This window comes from Crocuta crocuta, unplaced genomic scaffold (assembly GCF_008692635.1).
Source record: "Crocuta crocuta isolate KB4526 unplaced genomic scaffold, BGI_CrCroc_1.0 scaffold376, whole genome shotgun sequence".
In the NCBI taxonomy this organism is placed as follows: domain Eukaryota; kingdom Metazoa; phylum Chordata; class Mammalia; order Carnivora; family Hyaenidae; genus Crocuta; species Crocuta crocuta.
This window is the reverse complement of record NW_027527388.1, coordinates 1,045,122-1,067,629: the sequence shown is the minus strand read 5'-3', so window position 1 is coordinate 1,067,629 and position 22,508 is coordinate 1,045,122. Positions and strand designations below refer to the sequence as shown.

Below are 22,508 nucleotides of genomic sequence, written 5' to 3'. Positions count from 1 at the left end.
CTATCCTCCAATAGGGAGGTCGGTTTTCCACTCTATCCATATAAATTTAAAAATTCCACAAAGGCCAACAAACCCATAAAGAATTCATAAACAACTGTTCAAAGGTTTTAGACTTAAATTTGAGCAGTAAACAAGGATTGCCAGTGTACTGAACATTTTTCAATCATTTTTGTTCTCCAGGATTTAAATTCTTTCTATGGGAATCATCTTTCTCATACTCTCTGTGTCTCCCTCTTTCTTTCTCTCTGTCTCTGTCTCATCAGTGACTGTTTACAGTTTAGGTGGCCCCTGGGTTAATTTTCTGACAGAGGTGTCAGAAATTACAATATAATCAAAATCTTGGATTATTTCATTTTTGGAAGTACTATTTCTGATAGCTTATAACATAGGTCCTTGGCCCTGAAAAATATTTTGAGTTACTCAGTATTTAGTGAATCACTTATTTAATAATATATAATAAGCTTTGATCATTTACCATTAAAACCATTGACCAATATATAAATTGGTAACTGGATTAATTGTGGATAAGAAAACTTTACAAACATGCTAGGAAGGTGGCATTTGTTTTATGGTGGTGTGGCTGAAGGCAGAGAAGATTTAAGTTGGATTAAGACATGGGATTTTGGCAGCCCACGACATTTACTGGAAAAACAGCTAATTAAATTATTACCTGTGGTCACCTAGAATCAAGTGTCTATTAATGACAAGGCTTTGAGAGATTGAGTCACCTCTAAAAAGAACAGAGTGAAGAGTATGAGGAATTCAAAGCTCTAGTGTGGGCTGGTTGCTTTTAATTTTGCTGAATAGCTTAAAGAAAACTGTAACAAGCTCAAGGTTCTAAATTCTCAGCTCAAAACTTAGACAGACAACCAAGGATTTTCAGTATCTCTCATTTCTTCTTGTCCCTAGGCTGAGACAGATGAAAATCAAACTAAAACTTGATCCTAAGGGTTTTCAATTTATGTAGGTCGAATTAACAATCTGACAAAGCATCAAATGTGACAAAGCTTTGATAAGGAAAAGAATAAAACCCTGAATGTAGGCATAAGGACCTACTGAGAGATTTGGCTGTCTAAAATACACCAAATATCCAGACTCTAACCTTTATTTCCAACTGAGACATTAACTCTGTCTTATGTGCCTATTCCTGTCCTACTCAAAAGTCTTAAAATTATTTGACCAAAGCAGTTTCTTCCAAAGAAAATTCAATCCTTCCCATTTTCCATACTCAACAGCTCTCTTATTATCTTTAACTAAAATCAGATTCCAGCAGATGTATGAAATTACATATTCAAATGCCAGAGAAAAACTCTTATATCAAAAAAGAATACATATATATATATATACATATATATGCTTGCATTGAAACAATCATTTAATTTACTTGGATGGTTAGTGAAATCTTGATTGAAAGATCATTCACACTAACATAAGTGGACAATCTAAAAATTCCTTTGAATATGTAGATGAAGGAAGAAAAGGACTTAAGGATGCATTTCTCATGTATAATATATCTGAAGCTATTCCCCAGACTAAGGAGGCCCAGAAAACAATGCCCTCACCAAAGCATTGAGAACACCTTTAGAGAGAAGAGTACATGCATGTGTGAAAAAAGGTCAGAAATGGCACTTCTCCTGGGGATGGCTTGTTGATGGGGTGAAACACTTGAAATTTATTCCCAGATACAAAGTGGATAGTCCATAAAATGAGATCAGAGAAATCACCAGACTGATTTGATAAACAGGAATTAACAAACAGGAAGGTTGCTAATTTATCATGGAGTCTATATGACTGAGATTGATATTTCAAATAGATTCTGGCTCATTAATCAAAATTTATGCTAGGTTTGGCAAAGAGAGCACTGATATTAAGAATGATTTCTATGCCTAATTTCAGTTCCTATACCTGAGTTCTTCATAGACATAGAGTATCTAGAAATCTAAAATAATGGTTGATAAATTTGATAAATAACATCCAAATATGTACTATAAATGCTTCTGCTATCCCTACAGAAATTCACCTGGAAGCATTTACCAGGACCATTAATCACTGCTGAAAGGAAAATAACCAAAATTTGGGAAATTGATTAGATTGAATACCATCTCTAAATTGATGTTAATTTCTGTGGTCCAGGATAACACTGTTGTGCGCTGAGAAGGGAAAATTAAACTTTCACCTGACACATAGTTGTTATGGTGGGCTGTTATATCCCTAGTTTCTGAATTTATGGTTGAAGTAGTTACCTATACAAAACAGCACTTATGATAGGAAGAGTCAAATTAAACTCACTGGAATTGCTTTCTGTTTTCAAACAGTAAACCAAAAACAATAATATATTCTTGCAGTCATCATAAACATTGCTTTTGAGTTTTAGAAAACCAAGGAAAGATGGGATTCCTACCTCAACCTTATATGCATCTTATCTGTTTGCCTAAATAGAACACAGATGATATAGTTTTTTAATACATTAAACTTATAAACTTAATAAAATTTCATCTGCTAATTCAGATGTCCACTTTCATTAAGGAAATCAAGAGACCCCTTGACTGGTATGTAGCTATTCATCTAGAATGTTCTTTTGTACCGATCGTAACAGGCAGAGATTATTAGAAACTATATTTTCACCTGCCCGTAATATCAGCACACATTCATGTTATAATGTAAACTCCCTGACTTGGGCCACAGTTTAGTCTACAGGGACTTTGACCACCTTACCATGCCATAGGAGGTCACACTATCAATTACATTGTGACGGCATTCTACTAATATTTGCAAAGCTAGAATCACCAGACATTCTCAAAATACCAAATATCCCAAGTTATGAGTTAATAAAACAAAAACAAAAGATAAGTTACTCAATTCAGTGATGCTCTTGGAGGTCTAATAGTCTTGGCTTATATTGTAATAAATTCTCCAAGGTAAAGTACCAAGTGCTGCCCTCAGCATAGTTTATTATTGCAAGAGATATATCATAGCTATTGCATGTTCTAACAATTGGAGACAAATTTATATTGGGAAACCTGGAAGCCTTCTACTTTACGTGAGATCTAAAGGAAGTGAAGGCTCTCAATCTTCTCCAGACAATGGCATACTTATGTCTACTACTGGACCATTTGAGGCAACAGATCCAATGTTCAGGCCATGTTATGCCCGAATTGCGAGTCCCCAGAGACCTCCAAGGAGCCAGCACCCATGCAAGTACAAAAGGGTCTTTATTACAAGCTCGAGCAGGGGCTCACCCATTAACCGGCACAGTGGCAGCAAGGTGAAGCCCTGAACAATAGCAAGCAGGGTTTTTTATGGGGTAAGGGACGGGGGTGTTATGGTGTACACGTAGTACGTATAGCATCATCACATAAGCACCAATCATAATTGTATAATACCCATGGTAACAGTTTTAAACATTCAGTATCTGTGAGGCGTCCGTTACTTTTGGCGGGACCCAATCATGACCTTTGAGAATCCTTTGAAAATGACCAATTAAAAGGTGAGCTCAAAGGGCCTATGTGGGGTTTAGGCAAGCGGTGAGTGATTGGCTGGTTTGTGCAGAGTAACTACCTGCAGTTCCCAGCCCTGACTCAGACCACAGGAATGTTACACATTTCTTTTGACTGGCTGATCCGAGGGTGGTCCGAGGGTGGCTTCAGCTGAAGCTTTTCCTGGAACTGGGGTTACATTGCTCTTAATGGAGAACTGAATTTCAGGCTCCTCAGCCACATTAGTTCCATTCACTGTGCAATTCCAGGGACACCATTCAAAGCTGAGGAAAATGTGAAAGGTTCCTTAGAATTAGGGAGTGTCCAATCTTCATGATTATATATAGTGACCCCAACAAGTATATGGCAGAGTAGAATTCTCTTTAATCTATAAGAAATCCTTACTGGAAATCCAAAGTAGATTCCCCTAGAGTTCTTGAGCTAAGCTATGGTATCTGGGGGAAATAAGGAAAGAGACCTTTTTAAAAAGTTGATCCTAGCTTTTCTAAGCACTAACAGAAATTGAATGGTTTATTCTGAGATGCCAGGTGATCACTCCAGGTGATATCACTTGAGTGTCCATCATGAGTTGGTATTATATGCTTGGTGAACAACAGTTATTATTGAGCATTAGAAATGAGGCCAGGTTCAAATAAGTTTTGAAGGCACAAGTAGGTTGCCTGAGCACATAGCTCATTCAGCTAAAATATCCACCCTACCACTCTTTCCTTAATCTACAGTTATGGCTTCATAGACATTACAAATATACAGTTAATGCAGAAAGAAAATTAGTCTTATTTTAAAGACAGACCTATAAAATTTTTCTAGCAGCAGCAACACATGGTGTTGTTTCTGAAACAACATGTTTCAATATTTTGTTGAAACACCCCTAGGTTGAAAATATTAATGATATATCTCACTGCCACCTCTATTAGAAAGAAGAGATAGCTAGCGCTAAGGATCTCTAACATTTGGGGCTAACAGTTTAACTATATTAAAGTGAGTTTTTAAAAGTACTATTAGAATTCTAATGATCAGCTCTGGGAAAAAGTGATGTAAATGCTCAGCTTCAAATGTTCCAAGACTGTGGTATCTTTGTCCTGTATGAATGCTCAAAAAAGCCTTAAACTGTCAGAAAACCTATGAATGTCAAGTAACCTTTTACCCTGACACACTCAGTTTTTCCACAAAGGATTCAAGAACCAAGTGATAGTGGTGGCAGGGATAAATACTGAACATAGTCCAATATTGACTTCTCTTTATCAAGGCTGACCTGATTGACAACACTAATAGACATAGAATTTTCCAGTGACATGAACAAATTCCATGTGTCACCATCCCCTCAGACAATCAAATAGTAAGGTGGAATTTTTTTACACTGAATGTTTCCCATCCTGGAAAGAGACATTATTGGTTGGAAATCATCATTATACATACTATATTTTAGTGAGAATTACCTTAAGAAAATTTACTAAATGTGTTATTTAATATCATGGTAAAACTAACAATAATACTTAGGATCAAAATGATTTTTTTTAAATTACACTATAAGATTGTACATTATTATTTATGGGATTCACCAGTCTTGAGATGTGCTCCATCTTTCAGAAGTAGTTTCCCTAGAGTACATTGGAATTAATATAAAATACATACCTAATATTCCAAATGGTGACAACAACTTGAAAGCGTTTTTTTTTTTTATCCTAAAAAAATAGCAACTGACTAATATAGAGCATCATTTTTCTTCTCGGACAGAATACAGGGATCCAGAGGGAAAGAAAAAGTTGAATGAAGAGGTGAATCTTATGATCACATCCATGACCTACCTGAGAGTATATGGTCTACTCTTTGTGATCCAAGAGCATGCATGCTCACTGGTTTTATACAAACAAACAAACAAAACAAATTACATGCATGAGGTATTTTGAAATAGCCCACCAGATAAAGTATTCTGTGGTGCTGCCTGAGAGCAAAGGAAACATGGCATGGATAAAGGAGAAATGCAGTTGAAAATACTTCCCACGGCCTTGTGATGAGCTACAGGGATTAGTATATAATAACAACCTCTTCACCCTTATTTTATATTTAAAACTCCCTAGTTGTTAATAATGTTTGTTCTTCTAATTCATGAGCATGAAATGTTTTTCCATTTCTCTGTGTCCTCTTCAATTTCTTTCATAACCGTTCTATAGTTTTCAGAGTACAGATCTTTTACCTCTTTGGTTAGTTTTTTCCTAGGTATCTTATTGTTTCTGGTGTCATTATAAATGGGATTGATTCCCTGATTTTTTCTGCTGCTTCATTATGGTGTATAGAAATGCAACGAGATTTCTGTGTCTGGATTTTACATCCTGTAACTTTGCTGAATTCATGTACTAGTACTAGCAAAATTTTTGGTGCAGTCTTTTTGGTTTTCTACAAAGAGTATCATGCCATCTAATACCCAAAGCATCTATACATTCTATACATTTAATGTAATCATTATCAAAATACCACCAGAATTTTTCACAGAGCTATAAAAAATAATCCTAAAACTTGTATGGAACAACAAACTACCTTGAAAAAGAATTCCTGAAAAAGAAAAGCAAAGCTGAGGGCACCACAATTGCAGACTTCAAGCTATAGCACAAACCTGTAGTAATTAAGACAGTGTGGTACTGGCACAAACACAGACACATAGATCAGTGGAACAGAATAAAAAACTCAGAAAGAAGGAACAATGAAAATCCTTTAGGAGAACCCAGAGAACAACCTCTTTGACCTCATCCAGCAACTTCTTGTTAGACACATCTCAAGAGGTAGGAACAAAAAAGCAAAAATGAACAATCAGGACTTCATCAAGATAAAAATCTTCTACACACTGAAGGAAACAATCAATAAACCTAAAAGGTAGGCTACAGAATGGGAGAAGATACCTGCAAATGACATATCTGATAAAGGGTTAGTATCCAAAATCTATAAAGAACTTATCAAATTCAACACCCAAAAAACAAACAACCCAGTCAAGAAATGGGCAGAAGACATGAACAGACATTTTTACAAAGAACACGTACAAATACCTAACAGACACATGAAAAGATGCCCAATTTCACTCATTATCAGAGAAATACAAATCAAAACCACACGAAGATACCACCTCATAGTTGTCAGAATGGCTAAAATGAACAACAGAAGAAACAACATATATGTTGGTGAGGATGTAGAGAAAGGTGAATCTTCTTGCACTGTTGGTGGGAATGCAAACTGGTGCAGCCACTTTGGAAAACAGTATGGAGGTTCCTCTACTACCCTACCACCCAGCATTTTCACTACTAGGTATTTACCGAAAGGATACAAAAATACTGCTTTGAAGGGGTACATGTACCCCAATGTTTACAGCAGCATTAGCAATAATCACCAAACTGTGGAAAGAGCTCAAATGTCCATCTACTGATGAATGGTAAAGATGATGTGGTAGATATAGATAGATATAGATATATACAGTTAATGTATACATATATATGTACATACAATATAGGTTAATATGTATATTATATAGATATACGTACGCACACATGATAGAATATTACTCAGCCATCAAAGAGAATGAAATCTTGCCATTTGCAACAACATGGATGTAGCTAGAATGTATTATGCTAAGCAAAATAAGTCAGGCAGAGAAAGACAAATGATATCATTCATGTGCAGAATTTAAGAAGCAAAATAGATGAACATATGGAAGGGGGAAAATAGAGAGAGGAGAAAAACCATAAGAGACTCTGAATGGGGCACCTGAGTGGCTCAGTCAGTCAGGCATCTGACTCTTGGCTTCAGCTCAGGTCATGATCTCATGGCATTGTGGATTTGAGCCCCATCTCACGGTCTGCTATGGTAGGATGGAGCCTGGTTGGGATTCTCTATCTCTACCTCTCTCTCTGCCCCTCCCCACCCATGCTGTCTCTGTCTTCCTCAAAATAAATAAATAAACTTAAAAAAAGAGACTCTGAATGACAGAGAACTGATGGTTGATGGAGGGAAGTGGGTGGGAATGGCCTGGATGGGAGGTGGTTATTAAGGAGGGCATTTGTGATGAGCACTGGGGATTGTATATAAGTGATGAATCACTGAATTCTATTCCTGAAGCCAGTATTACACTGTGTTTTAACTAACTCGAATTTAAATAAAAATTTGCCCCCAAAAAAGTGATTATAAAGGAATAGGATTCCAGAGAAACAATGAAAATGACTTTTCAATAAATTATATCTACAACTCCAAAAAAATCCCCAAAAACAAACAAACAAAAAAAAACCCCTCTAGTTGATACATTTAAATACGTTTCAAATATTTTTGAATCCAAATGTATTTTCTAAATATAAAATATCACTATTTAGTTACAATATAACAATCTTATGTTTAGGTACACAAGCCCTCAGTAAATGAAAACTACATGCTTCCCGTTACTCAGGCCAAAAATCGTGGGAACATAATTCCTCTTTCATATCCTATGACCAAACTTTGAAAAAGTCCTGTGAGATCCAGCTTTGGAATATACACAGAATCACATTACTTTTTACTATCTCTTTTATCACCATTAACAAAGACTTTCCCTTGATCAAACTCTATTCAGGCTCTTCTGAGCTCTACTAGGCCCCATTCCTGAGAGGGTGATAGACTCTTGTTTTTCACGAGCCCACTTCTAATAATTCTGCTAAGTCAGTTTAACCAGAACCCCCCACTGATATCTGATCGCTCTTTATATATGATTGAGATCCCCCAGGTGATGTGTGATCACCCTAATTTACTTCTTCAAGAATCCTCTGTAGTTGATTTAGCCAGAATCACCCCCTGACCCTCAATGGTTCCTTTTTGTAATTTTATATCCACCTAAACTCAACCCTGCTTCTTAGCTATAAGTTTCCATTTGTCCTTTTCCTTGTTTTATTCAAAGTGAGCCTAATCCATCATCCCTTGTACAAGACCCCATTTTAGTAGCCCCTCTGAATAAAGTCTGCCTTAACATTTTTAAGCAAATATCATGAATACTGTGTTCCTTGACACCACCCAAGCCCATACTACCATGTACAATTGCTAAGATGATTACAAGCTTCCAGACTGGTCTCCCAGGTTGGCCATTGTCTCATCAGAGTGTTCTCAAAATAGCAGCCAGTATGTTCCTTTCATAAAGTAAGCCAGTATGTCATTACTCTGTTCAAAATCTTCCATGGCTTACTATTATATACAGAATTGAATACACATTAATCTAGCTGTTTAGACCAAAGCCTAGACCAAAATTTCTCCACTATCTTGTCTTTTACCAATCTCATCCTTTCTCAATCAGTTACAGAAATATTGGTCACTCTTTAGAATCAATCTGTTCCTAAATTCTTATTAGAAGGGCAAAAATTAGAGCACCTGGGTGGCTAGGTTGGTTAAGCATCTGACTCCAGCTCTGGTACTGATCTCGTGGTTCATGCGCTTCAGCCTTGCATCAGGCTCTGTGCTGAGTTCAGAGCCTAAACCTGCTTCAAGTTCTGTGTCTCCCCCTGTCTCTATCCCTCTCCCTCTTGCACTCTCTGTCTCTCAAAAAAAATTTTAAAAAATTAATTTTTTTTAAAAAGAAGGAAAAAGTTATTGTTCACCTTCCACTCCAAATTTTTTTTTTTATCTACTGAAGGCTAGAGAAAAACAATAACGTAACATGATTAAGTAGTTTTTCCATACCAATTCAATATGTTTTTGTCAAAAATATATCTCTGGCCACTGTAAACATAAACACACATATAGATTAAAAGTAAATAGATGGAATGTATAGAATTGCTAAAGCACTATATTGTACATTTGAAACCAATATAATACTATATGTTAACCGTACTAGAATTTAAAATGAAAAAAAACTGAAATTAAATTTTAAAAACTCATAAAAAGTAAATGGATGGGGCAATATATACCATGCTAACACTAATCAAAAGAAAATAGGACTAGCTATATTAATATCAGGCAGAGCAGACTTCAAAGCAAGGGAAATTATCAGGGATAAAGAAAGACATTGTATAATGATAAAAGGGGCAACTCGCCTATAACAAATAATAATTCTTAATGTGTATATGCCTAACAACAAAGTGTCAAACTACATGAGGCAAAACTTAATAGGGGCGCCTGGGTGGCTTAGTCGGTTAAGCGTCTGACTTTCGCTTAGGTCATGATCTCGCGGTTCGTGGGTTCGAGCCCCGCGTCGGGCTCTGTGCTGACTGCCAGCTCAGAGCCTGGAGCCTGTTTCAGTCTGTGACTCCCTCTCTCTCTGACCCTCCCCTGCTCACGCTGTCTCTCTCTCTCCTAGAAATAAATAAAACATTAAAAAAATAAAAAAAAACTTAATAGAAGTGCAGGGTGAAATGGATGAATCCACTGCAATAGCTGGAGTCTAACACAGCCCTCTATCAGAAATGGCCAGATGCAGCAGGCCAAAAATCGGTAAGGACAGAGCTGAACTCAACAACACCATCAGTTCTTCCCAACCTCACCTATAGGTTCAATTCAATATGTATCTCTGCTTTAAGTTTTACAAGAGTCTCCCAATAAGGGCAAAATAAGGGGTGCTTGGGTGGCTCAGTCAATTAAGCATCTGACTCGATTTCGGCTTAGATCATGATCTTGAGGTTCCTGAATTAGACCCTCACATCTGACTCTGTACTGACAGTGTGGAGCCTGCTTGGGATTCTCTCTCTCTGTCTCTCTCTGCCCCTCCCCTACTCTCCCTCTCTCTCTCTCAAAATAAATAAACTTAAAAGACATATTTTTTAAAAGGGCAAAATAAAATAATGTACCGAAGATCTTAGTAAAAATGTTATCATATTATAAAGAATATTATAATGGAAATAAGTTGGAATTTAAAGGATGTGTAGAAATTACATAAGAAATGAAAATTTGAAGAGTATTCTAGGAAACTTAAAATTTTTCAGAATGACCAGATCAAATTATTTTCTTAATCTTAAAAATGAATCACAGAATTCTTTTCTCCAACATGGCAGAAAAATAGTGTTTGAAGAATTGTGATATTATATTACTGGCCTCACTATTTTATTCATCCACACAGCTATACTCTTCACTATTGCCTTTGAAGTTTATCCCATTTAAAATGTTGAAGGTATTTTTCTAACTCTTGACTTTGACTTTTGCAAATAATTGGCTTTAGCTAATTGAATGTTAGCAAGTTTAAGTTGACCAATGGCTAGAAAAGTACATGTGCAGTTGGGATTTCTATCCTGTGATACAGCCAACTCTGTGAGAAAAATATCACTGGCTTAACTACCTAATTCCCAAAGAATTTAGAGCATGTGGAAAACAGCTGAGACTATCCAAATCCCCCGCAAGAAAATGCCCAGAATTGCTGTGGGCGGAACCAACTTGTATTAGGTAATGTTTTTCATAAAGACAAATGATACCTTTTTATATACAGATTATATGACTAAAGAGAAGGAGTTCAAAGTTTAAACACTTTTATTTCCTCTTTGCTATTTATTATAATAGAAAATGAAACAAAAAAGCCATGCTCTAGTTTTGAAAAAGAAATTTTAATTAAAAACTTCAGTGACAACTGTTTTGAATAAAGGTGCTAAAATGAACAAGAGCCTAGTAATAACCCAGGATGATTGCAGAGGAAACTGTGGTCATCGTTGGGAATGTGAGTGAAAAGGAAAAGGAAGGGAGTGATGATAGAGAGACGTTCTCAGAAAGATGAAAGAGATCTATTCTCAATATCAACCCATTTTTCCTCCTTTCTCCATCTTCCCAACCCATTTTTCCTCCTTTCTCCATCTTCCCAGATATCCTTCTACTCCTATATTCAAGATCCTGGTACCTATGATTCATTTTCCCCCATAACCTCTAGGCCTGTCCTTGCTAGTCAAACCGCAGGGGTCAGCAAAAGGAGTTTTAGGGTTTATCAGGTGGAAACCTCTTGGGGGCTCAGTGATTAATGAGCTACAGAGTGGCTACTCTTGCTACATTTAAGAATGTATTTTATTATACAAATAAATTCATCCAGGTTGTTTACATTTGAAGGCACACAACACATTTCTATGGCTCCAGTTTATTATTGAGGTGAAATAACTTTGGTAGGTGAAACAAGAAAATTTCAGCCTTGTATATAATAACATAGCTAATTTGAGATAATGTGCCCAGGTGTTGTTGAAACGGTCACACAATTGAGTTTCTTTAGAACCCTACCAATTCTCAACTGAGGATGGCATGCATATATTAAAAGAATAATTTCTAAAGAATCCCATCTTGTATAACAGGATAAATGCACAAAATCCATAACTATCAAGTTCTGTAGAAGACATACTTCTATTATTTAATTTTTTCAGATTTAAAACTATTATAAATTTGAATCAAAATATATACATAGATAAGTAAACTAAAAGAAATACATGGATTATATCCTATGTTTTATTTGCCACCATAAATTGGAAATGGAAAAATTATGTAATAGCAATTTATTATAGTAACTAAACATTGAAATTCAGAGGCAAATAAAATTATGCATTTTTAGTGCCAATGTAGAAACTAGATGAGCAACTGTTTACATTTAAATATCTTTATTCATTTGAAGTAATCATAATTTGATTCAAATATTATTTGCATTTTCATTTCTCACAAAATATTCATATTTTTAAAACCATCTTTTGGCCAGACATACTATAAAGTTTTGCCATACATAATATAATTTAAGTCATAGATTTGAACGAGAGAGGATCTGCTTGGATTATTTTACCATTTTCTAAGATGACAAAGTTAAACATATTATGAGGGACTACTATGAAGTGTCTAGACAAACACTAATATTTCTTAAAGGGAACCTGAAGTAAAGAAAATTCTTTGTGAAGATTTTTGGACTTGAAGATACAACTGTCAAAATTAGAATTTCAGAATGATGCTACCATGTCAAAGTCCATGTACACCAATTGCCTAATATTTTCCAGAAGACATTGTTGACAGTTGTTGGTATCATTTAACTAACACACATGGTGATTACTGAGAACAATCCTCAGGGCCTAATAGAGAGCCATGCTTGGTGCAGGAGTAGAGGAGCCCATTCCTTGAAAAGAGTATTTTCTCTTTTCTCAGTGTCTTTTCTTCTTTTTCCTCTTTACTTATTTCAGCCAAGTCCTCTCTTTGGTTGCTAGTATGGGTGGCTACCTTATCCATGTGCTTGTCACATGCCCTTAGTCCAAGCCAGGCTTCCTCAATGTTAAATCTCAACTGCAACAAATTGTGAACTTGTGACAGATCAATACAGAACTGTGTTGACATGCCCCGTTGGGATACTCACAAGGCTCTTCACCATTTCCACCATGATAATTTCAGATGCCTTGAAGGAAGTAAGTCTTAAAAACAGTACCTTCTCTTTCCCACAATTTCCTTTATGTGGATCAGTCTCTGATAGTTTTCATCATAAGTTTTAAAGGATTTCTAGGCTAACTTTATTTTTTCCCCTGTGTTTTCAAAGCATTCCGGTTGTTCCAAGTAGAAGTAGCTCCATACTGTATCCAGCCGGAGCACTGCATACTTATCCACTGTATCCAGTTCTCTGCAACACTCAGAAAATGTTCGGTGTCCAACAGACAGAGCAAGACTATTTGATATTCTTTCCCATTCAGGAAAGCTCTGCCGTACTCATGATATCCCAGAGCTAAAATAAGGGCTTTTCTTTCTTATGGAGGAATTCTGGCTGCTTAACCTGTCTAGTTAGCTGCATGTTTCTGGATTTACTACCTATTCAACCCTCTCTGACAATCTTTATAGTCTATAAATCCTCTGATTCATTTCTTCTCTTATTTTGGCTTTATTTTGCTCATCTTCAACCTGAAGGTTACCTCACATCCTCTTCAGATTACTTTAGTTAGAGCACTATANTTGATTCATTCGTCCATTGATAGACACTTAGGCTCTTTCCATGTTTTGGCTATTGTTGAGAGGAGCACTATACTTTTTACATTGTGTTACTACTTGTTCTTTAAGTGTTTCTCCTAGTGGAGGTTCTTCCTCATTTATGACAATTTTGATGTAGTTTTATTGAAAGCCAAAGGTTTCAGCTCTTTTACCTCAGTTCTCTGCTTTTAATATACAAACAGGCCTCCAACAAGTTTTCTACCTGTTCTTAGTCTTGGAGGTGAAAATATCTCAGTTGTAGCAATTCCTATTGTCTTATAATTTCCATTTCCTGTTTCATGCTCAATTGCTCTGTAACATATTTCTTCTATTATCTTTTCCACTTGACTTTTGCAGCCTTAGCTTGGCAGAGTTCTTAGCAAGGTCCTTCAATGCCAAACCAATTTCTTTATTTTCAACTGTATGCAAAGATCCTCAAAGTTGCATTCTGTCTTCCCTTAATCACTATGTCAATTTTGCTTGAATGCACTACTTCTGTGCCACCCTGCACCATCAGGGCTCCTGTAGCAACCCACTCAGTACCTGGATGCAAAGGCAGCCCTGGTTTGTTTTCAGTCCACATGAGGACATTCCATATGAGGACATTCCATATGAAGACATTCCACATGAAGACATTCGTGTTCAATGTACTTTGATTATATGCCAGTGTCTATAACAAATATTTCATTCATTTTGCATTTGTGTCTCATTACCCTAAAAAATAACATATAGTGGTTTTACTTATTTAGACAATGAGATTTCTGAAACCTATGAAGTTAACTATGAAAGTTGTAAATCCAGGATTAAAGATGTTCACATATGATTTTTCTTATTTACACCATTAAGATCCTTGACTATATTTACATTGTGGTGATTGTTTTCATATTTCAGCACATATATTTGCTTTTCTATGGGTAATACAAAAACAGGAGAAGGAAAAAACATCGTCATTTAACTTCTATCAAAGTGAGATTCAACCATTCCTCACTAAGTACGGAGTCCTATCTGTTAAACTTCTTCTCAAAGCATTGGGGCATAAATAAATTGCCATGGTAGCAGGGAGCAAGTACATATGAATAATATGAAATATGTCCAGCAGGGCAATATGGGTACAAAGTAAAGTGACCCAACTGCAAATGTTCTCTCTCAATGTAGAGCCTTGTAGGTGAGGTTTGGAAGAGGAAGCTGTTAAGTTTAGTATCTATTGTCTTTACCACTTGATTTTAGTAGCTCCTTACTAGTAGGTGCTTCATCTTATTTGCTTCTGTATTACCAGATCTCCCAGTGTTGAGGTGATCACTAAATGTTATTTCTCAAATGAGGGAACACTCAATAAGATGGATTGATAATTGACTTGTCAATATCAACAAGATCTAATGTAGGAGCCTAAACAAGCTCTGATCAATGAAAGAGAGAGAGTATGCTCATCATACTGGTAAAAGTTTCAGGTCAGACCTCTATATATAAGAGGTAATAAAAGGAACTTGGCAAGGAATAAGGACAAAGCACAAGTTTAATCCTATAAACTCTGTGCCAAAATGTGAATAAGACAGATTGATAAGGTAAACTTTAAATTTGTAATAACAGTGAATAAAACGTTTTTCTGGAGAATCACTAAAAAATGAGTCACATTATTTAAGGTGTCTCCATGGTACAGAAGCTTAGAAACTCTGAATGGGTCAAAATAACCCTGTTTGATGAAAGTCTGGGCAACCTGAGACATATGCAAACATTTTCTGCCTCTTTCTGTAGCGGTTCAGAAACTGGTGCAAGAATGATGTGCATGCAGGAAGTCTAACTTTCATGTATTGACAATGAACTACTTCATAGTTCCATTTATGCAAGGTGACTATAAATCTAAATCTGGATGTTAAACACGTTGACTTGACATAATTATCAATTGGATAACTTTGCTTTCCAAAGTGTCTCAGTTTGAATGATAAATTACATTTGGACTTTACTGAAACTTTATTTTACCCATGTTTATTTTACTTTTATAGACTTTGTCTGTCATATCTCCTATGTAAGAATTCAAAATTCTGGCCAATGGCCATGCATCTCCCATGAAAACACAGTATGTTATAGTTGATTGCACTGAACTCTCTCTTAAATCCTGACTCTACTCCTAATGTGAGTTTGGGAAAATTATTTTTAATTCTAAACATTAGCTCTATTGTCTATAAACTAGAAATAATTATAGTACCTATTATAAAGTTTAAGAATCAAATAAATACATACATGCAGAAGGCTGAGCATTGTGCTTGGAATATATACCTACTTAGTAACTTCAACATGTTAGTTATTATAACACAATCAATATAATATACTATAACAGATGTTATGAATCCACAAGAAAAAGTCATAACTTCCAGGGAAAGGGGAAAGGACTGAGTTAAAAGGGGAAAGGAATGAATTAAAGAAAAATTTATGGATAAATGAAACATTTATGTAAATGCAGTGGTGGACAAACTCATGAAAGTGAAGGAAAATTGCATAAAATCACAAAAGAAAATGTATGTTTGATACAGACCGATGGTTGAATCATTTGATAAAATTTCAGAATAAGTGAAAATGAATAAAGAGCAATAAATTTTAATAAATGAAATTAAGAGTACTTACTTGATTTTCTAGCTGTAAAAAGTCCTGCTTGAATTTGAATCTTGTTTTTTTTCACTAACTAGATGTATATCTTGAGTAGATAAACTCGACTTTGTATGTATTAGTTTTTTTCATCTAGAATATGTTGACTAACAGTTTCTATTTCATAAGTTTTTTTTGAGAGTTAAATAATTCTTATATATAGCACATACATAGTACATATATACATATATGTATAATATTGTTCCAAATAGCTATTGACATGTAGTAAGGATTCATTAAATGCTAGATATTTCAATAACAAAACTGTTAATAATATAATCAAAAGACATTGTCAAGAAATGGATGGGATGGGCTCATTGGACCTGATGTCTTTAAGCTTTAAAGGAAAGCATGTCATTACCTTAAGAGACATGAGAAGATATGGATTCAGGATAAAGAGATGAAATTCACAGAATAGGTGGCATTAAATTTAAAATGCTTCTGGGACATTCTGTTACTGTTGTTTAGGTGACAACTATGAGTTTTATGGCTAAAAGCCTTCAGAAATGATCAGAGATGTAACTACAGATATGCTCTAATGAAGGCTGGGATGCACAGCGACTCACAATAGAAAGGACAGTGATGGATCAAACAACTTAACCAAAGCCATTGTGTCAATTGGTGGTAAATTTGGAATTCAGGGGTTAGTTTCAGAAGCGCAGAAATTTCTTTGTAACTCAATTACTTATAGAATGATGGGATAGAGTTAGAGAATTCGTTTCTCCTCCCATCAAGAGGAGTCCCTTAATTTTTACAGAAGCTCTTTCTCCTTTTTTGGAATTTTAAAATGTTTGTTTATTTTTGAGAGAGACAGGGAGACAAAACACGAGCTGGGGAGGGGGCAAGAGAGAGAGGGAGACATAAAATCCAAAGCAGGATCCAGGCTCAGACTTGTCAGGACAGAGATCGACACTGGGCTCCAACTCACGAACTGAGAGATCACGGCTAGAGCCAAAGTCTTAATCTGGTTTCAAACATGGACATTGGATTTGACTACAATTTATCTGTTAACACAACCAGAAAGAAAGAGTCAGAGATTTGATTCTGTGGGCCTTAAATAATACTACCTTAAAATTATTTTCAAAGACACTAGATTTTTCTCTAATTAACTGTATTATCAATTTTCCTGAAAAGATTCCTTTTCTTTTTTCCAAAAGCGTTTTCTATTGTCCCCCTTTTTCACTCCTTACCAAGGACAAGAAACATGTATTTTAATTGAAGTTACTGAGAGGAAATTATGCAGAATTTAGCAGCTTTCTCTTAGTTTTATAGGGTTCTTCCATTCCTATCAAATTAAAAGTCACAGTTACCTAGTTCTGTTTGTGACTGAATGGTTTCATCACTGAGCTGAATAGTGTGCCTCCAAAATTCATGTCCACCAGAACGTGTGAATGTGACCTTATTTGTAAATGAGATCTGAGCAGATGTAAACAAGTTAAATGAAGTCATACTAGATTCGGATGGGCTATAAATCCAATGATTTTGTCCTTATAGGGAAAGGGAGATTTGGAGAGACACAGAGATATGGAGGTAAGAGGGTTATGTGAAGATGAAGACAACAATTGGAGTGATGCAGCTATAGTTGAAAACACCAAGGAGTGCTGGCCATCACCATATGCTAGGTAGACACAAGAAAGAAATCTTCCCTACAGCCTTCACAGAAAACATGGTCCTGCAGATACCTTGATGTCAGATTACTAGCACCTAGCACTCTGAAAGAATAGATTTCTGCCGTTTTCAGTTACCCAGCTTGTGGTGATTTGTTATGGAAACCCTAAGAAACTAATCCTGGAGTGAAATATTGGAGAATTGATGTAGTCCTATGCCATGTTCTCCATATAGCTATATCAGGGATGCATACATATGCCCTTGTCTTCTTTTCAAGTATAAACTTGGGTAGGAGGGCGAGGGAAAGGGGGAGCAGGTGTGTGATTTGTTCTTTCATTAAAATATCAACATAATGTTTCCTCACTAGGAAGACCAAATATAGGAACATAAACTATACCAGCAATTATAAATAAATTCTGGAAAACTTGCTGAAAAGACCTTTCGAAGATTAAACAAAGAAAATTGTCAAATACTTTGAAACTGTATCCTCCTAGAATTGCTTTGGTTTCTGGTTTCAAGGCTACTGCTTCAGAGTATTAATGCCATTTGTAAATATATAATGTCACTTCCCTTTAGCCTATGAGTCCCATATTTGGAGGTGCCATATCTATTATGCTTGCTATTTTATCCCTTATCTCTTGAACAGTGTCAGACACATGAATAGCATTCAGTAAATACCTATTTCATTATAAATTATTAAATGAATGTGTAATTTATGTTAATGTTTTTGGGGCACTAGAACAATGTTTTCTTCAATATGCCATTGGAAAATTCAAACATATGTAGCCATGACAATGGCAACATATCATACAGGAGAAAGAAATAGAAAGTTGGGGGGGGGAATAATACAAATGGCCAGTAATCTACATATATAAAAGATTTTGCTTCAAAGTATTCAAACGAGTAAGCTAATAAGTTTCTATTTTCTCTACTTGATTGGTAAAAATAATGAGAAAAATGAGAATAATGAGAAAAATAATGATACCTAACAATAGACAGAGCCTGGAGAAAAAGTACTGGCCCAAGTGGTAAAAAGAAGGTCACTACATACACTACATACTCAAATAGAATTTAAAATTTAAAGAAAAAGCACAAAACAAAACACAGCTCTACCACGGCTGTTTCCAGATGGTCGCATTTCATTTTATTTGTTTGTAATGCTAATCTGTTCATCCTAAATATGATTTCATAAATATGTATATGAAGTTTTATCTTAAAACTATAAAAACAAATATGTAGTTTTATCTTAAAGCAACTCACAGTATGTAATATCTAATGACAATTAATTTAAACATAGTAATGTGGAGTCCTAAGCAGTGCCTTACATATAGCCATTGTGTTCTAATAGTAACAGTCATCACTGTCATTGTTGTTATTGGAAAAATCATCATGTGACAGTGTGTGCTGTGAGGCAACACAGGGCTAACGATGGGATGTGAGGAATTACAATATTTACTATCTCAGACAAAAATTACATGCATGAGAATTTACATATACCCATTAATGAGACTAAGAAAGTATTTCATTTTCTTACATATTTTATAATTAAACATATAATGACTAAGTGTTTGATATTCTGTGAGTAAAGTGTGATCTATAAGGAACAAGTAAATCAACAATCTTCAGAAGGGAAGGATCTGATAAAATGATCTTAATGATTTAATAGATGAAGTCAAGTTTAGATTATTCTAGCTAATGGAATATAGCTTTAATTAAATGCCTTGAACGTCAAGTAGCCTCTTTTAAACTAGAATGTTATTGATTTAAGTACTACTTAAATCCAATAAAGATACAGGATGTTGGATGCTCAGGTATCTTGGTTTCACATTGGAAAATTCGAATGTAAGGGAAAAAATATATCTGGCTTAAGATCAAGCTGTTAAATCCTTTAAAACCTAGAGTTAATTTCAAATTGAATAAAAATATTTGTTTTTTTAATAATCAGATATGTAATTTATGGGGGCTAGAAAGTCAGTATCAATATGCAGAATAAAATAAAAAATATTTGGTAAATGAGTAATGTTTGGTAAAATAGAGTTTGATAATCACACTTCAATTTCACTAACAACCTTTTTAATATAAACTCAATTCAATAGGCATTCACTGAGAAACTTCTACTTATATGTTCCAGTGGCTTAGTAGGCTCTGAAAATACAGTGTTTAGGTTAATGAAACAATATTTTAGTTCTTATGACATAAGACTGGATTAAAGTAATATCTCACTCAACCCCGCTTTTAATAATTTTTATTAAAAGTTTCAACTAATTTAATAATACACCAGTAATAGAATTTTGAGATTCCTGTTATTATTTAAAATAAATTTATTAAGAATTTTTTGGATTTCCAATATTATTTAGAGGATAACATGAATATTAAATTATTCCTCTACCACTACTTCCTGCCATGTTCTAATTTTTATAAATCTGTTTATCTTTGTATCATGGGCATATTTACAACAGTTTTCCTGTGCCTATGTAACGACAGCATAACGGGAGAATTTGGGGTAGAAATTTCTTTTCACGTCCCTACTTATATACAGATCAATAAACTTGGATTTAGAGGACCATCACCATGGTAATATTAAGAAGATGAACAGTAAGAGTACATATGTAAGTACTTGCAATTAAACTATCTATTCTAACATTGTGGAAATTGAGGTGATCAGTGTAAGTACCAATATTCTCTACACAATTATACTGAAAAGCGAACAAAGGGGAAATTATTTTCCTCTTGTTTTCAAAAGAGAAAATGTGTACCTCATGAAACAAATTATTATCTATTCAAAAGAAGAGCCCTCTAAAACTACTTCAAAATGTGTGCTTTTCTTGGGACAAGTCTAAAGTAGACATTGGGGACACAAATGCAATTTGAAACATTTCATTTCTATATTACTTCTATAGTCTCTGTTATTACAGCTTCTCTCAGAGTTAAAGAAGAAATGGAGCACTGAACTTCATGTCAACAGAAGGGAATAGGAAAACAACCCCCAAACTCAATACTGTTTAGTCCAATTTATGAAGTGATTTGAGGCAGGTAATTCAGATACTGGGAAAACTGTCTTTCACTTAAGTACCAAAAAATCTAATTTAATGCAGTTGATATCTTCATTCTAGCCAGGAAAGCTGTTTCATCTTCATTTTAGTCTAGATTGCTACTATGTGAAGTGACAGTAGCTTTACATGCTCTGGTTGTATATTTATTTTTTGAAAAGAGCTGAGGCGCCATCATTTTTCAATTTCATTTGCCATTTCATTGCTTATTCTAGGAAGGCTCAAAGTGTGAAATGGACATGGTGATCTAATTATTTTAAATTAACTCAACCTCACAAAGAGGAAATGATGATTAGTTAAATAATTAGCTCATGTCTAAACATTGAGGCTGTTAACATGTCTCCCATTTTGATATTTTAAATAAAGTGAAAATATTTATTAAAACCCATTCTATGAATGCCTTCAAGTAATTGCTACTAAGGTCTGAATGCCAAGTCTTTTTATTAGATTTTTTCTCTCTTCTCCTCTATAACTGGGTTATTCCTGTTCCTCAACCTATCTACCTGTCATCATTATCTACGTCTCTCATTTGAAAGATCATTTATTACTAAAATACTGAAACACATGACTAATGAATAGTAGGATAAAAATTTTAATATAATATAGGTAGCATTTTGTCAACACATTTTAGAATCAAAAATGGAACTTCATCCAAGCAAAGAAGTCAGATAATTCAAGTCAAAGGACATAGGAGAATGAGAAACAGACTTTGCAAAAACAAGATGTGGCTGTAAAACAATGATGTGATTATTCTTATTACCTGCCTTCTGTCAATTTTAATACATGCACAGCTTGTTCATAAATAATTTACTTGTATCTTTTCTGGCATGAAATGCTAACTTTGTAATATATCTTGCATCTATTCCTTTTTTCCAGATGTGGTCCAGGCCTTCAGTGTCTTGTAGTTATATTAGATTCATCTCAGATTGTCTTCTTGTCAAACATTTCATCTATCCAGAATTAGCTGATTACTTTTCTCTGGAATAGTTACATTTTTCCACAAAATCATTATATCAATATCCCACCAACATCTCAAAGTTACTGAAGTGTAAACTAAATTGCTTACAATTAAAGTAATTTTTGTCATCAAATCAGTCTAGTACTGCTCTAATTTACCAAGAGTCTTCTGTCTTTATTTTCAGATATAACTTTTGAGGGAGCATCTTTCAAATATAGAAATGTAGATGTGGGTTACCTGGGTGGCTCAGTCAGTTAAGCGTCCGGCTTCAGCTCAGGTCATGATCTCACGGTTTGTGGGTTCAAGCCCCACTTTGGGCTCTGTGCTGACAACTCAGAGCCTGGAACCTGCTTCAGATTCTGTGTCTCCCTCTCTCTCTGACACTCCCCTGCTCATGTTGTCTCTCTCTCTCTCTCAAAAATAAATAAAATATTAAAAAATAAGAGAAATGTAGATGTACATGAAGTACATAAAGTCAAAACCCTATACCGTCTAAAGAAATTGAAGATAATACATACATGTAACTAGGTACCAACTATCAAAACAAACACATGACAACAAAACTTTACAATCCACTTATCCTGCTAGAACTCCCTGATGTTTGTTGCCTGTTATAGGATCTTAACTCTTCTCTATAACCATTACTATGTTTGTTTCACCTATTGGGATAATGTGCTGCTTTATTTCCTGTTTTTGATATCATTTTTTTTATTACTTTACTCCTGAACATATGATTCTTATTGAATTAGACAGTCTTTGTCAGCACCATTACCTGGGAGTGTCAGAAAAACTCCAGATTTACTTTCCTTCATGCCTGTCCTATTCAGTTTTAACAAAAGGTGTCCACAACTCCCAAATGATGAGATC

The 22,508-nt window shown here is 35.0% G+C and overlaps 1 pseudogene; it reads right to left on the bottom strand.

Annotated features, from left to right (window-relative positions):
• Positions 1–12,508: 12,508 nt before the first annotated feature.
• On the bottom strand, positions 12,509–16,635 carry LOC144221881 (NEDD8 ultimate buster 1 pseudogene; annotated as a pseudogene).
• Between the last annotated feature and the right edge of the window lie 5,873 nt (positions 16,636–22,508).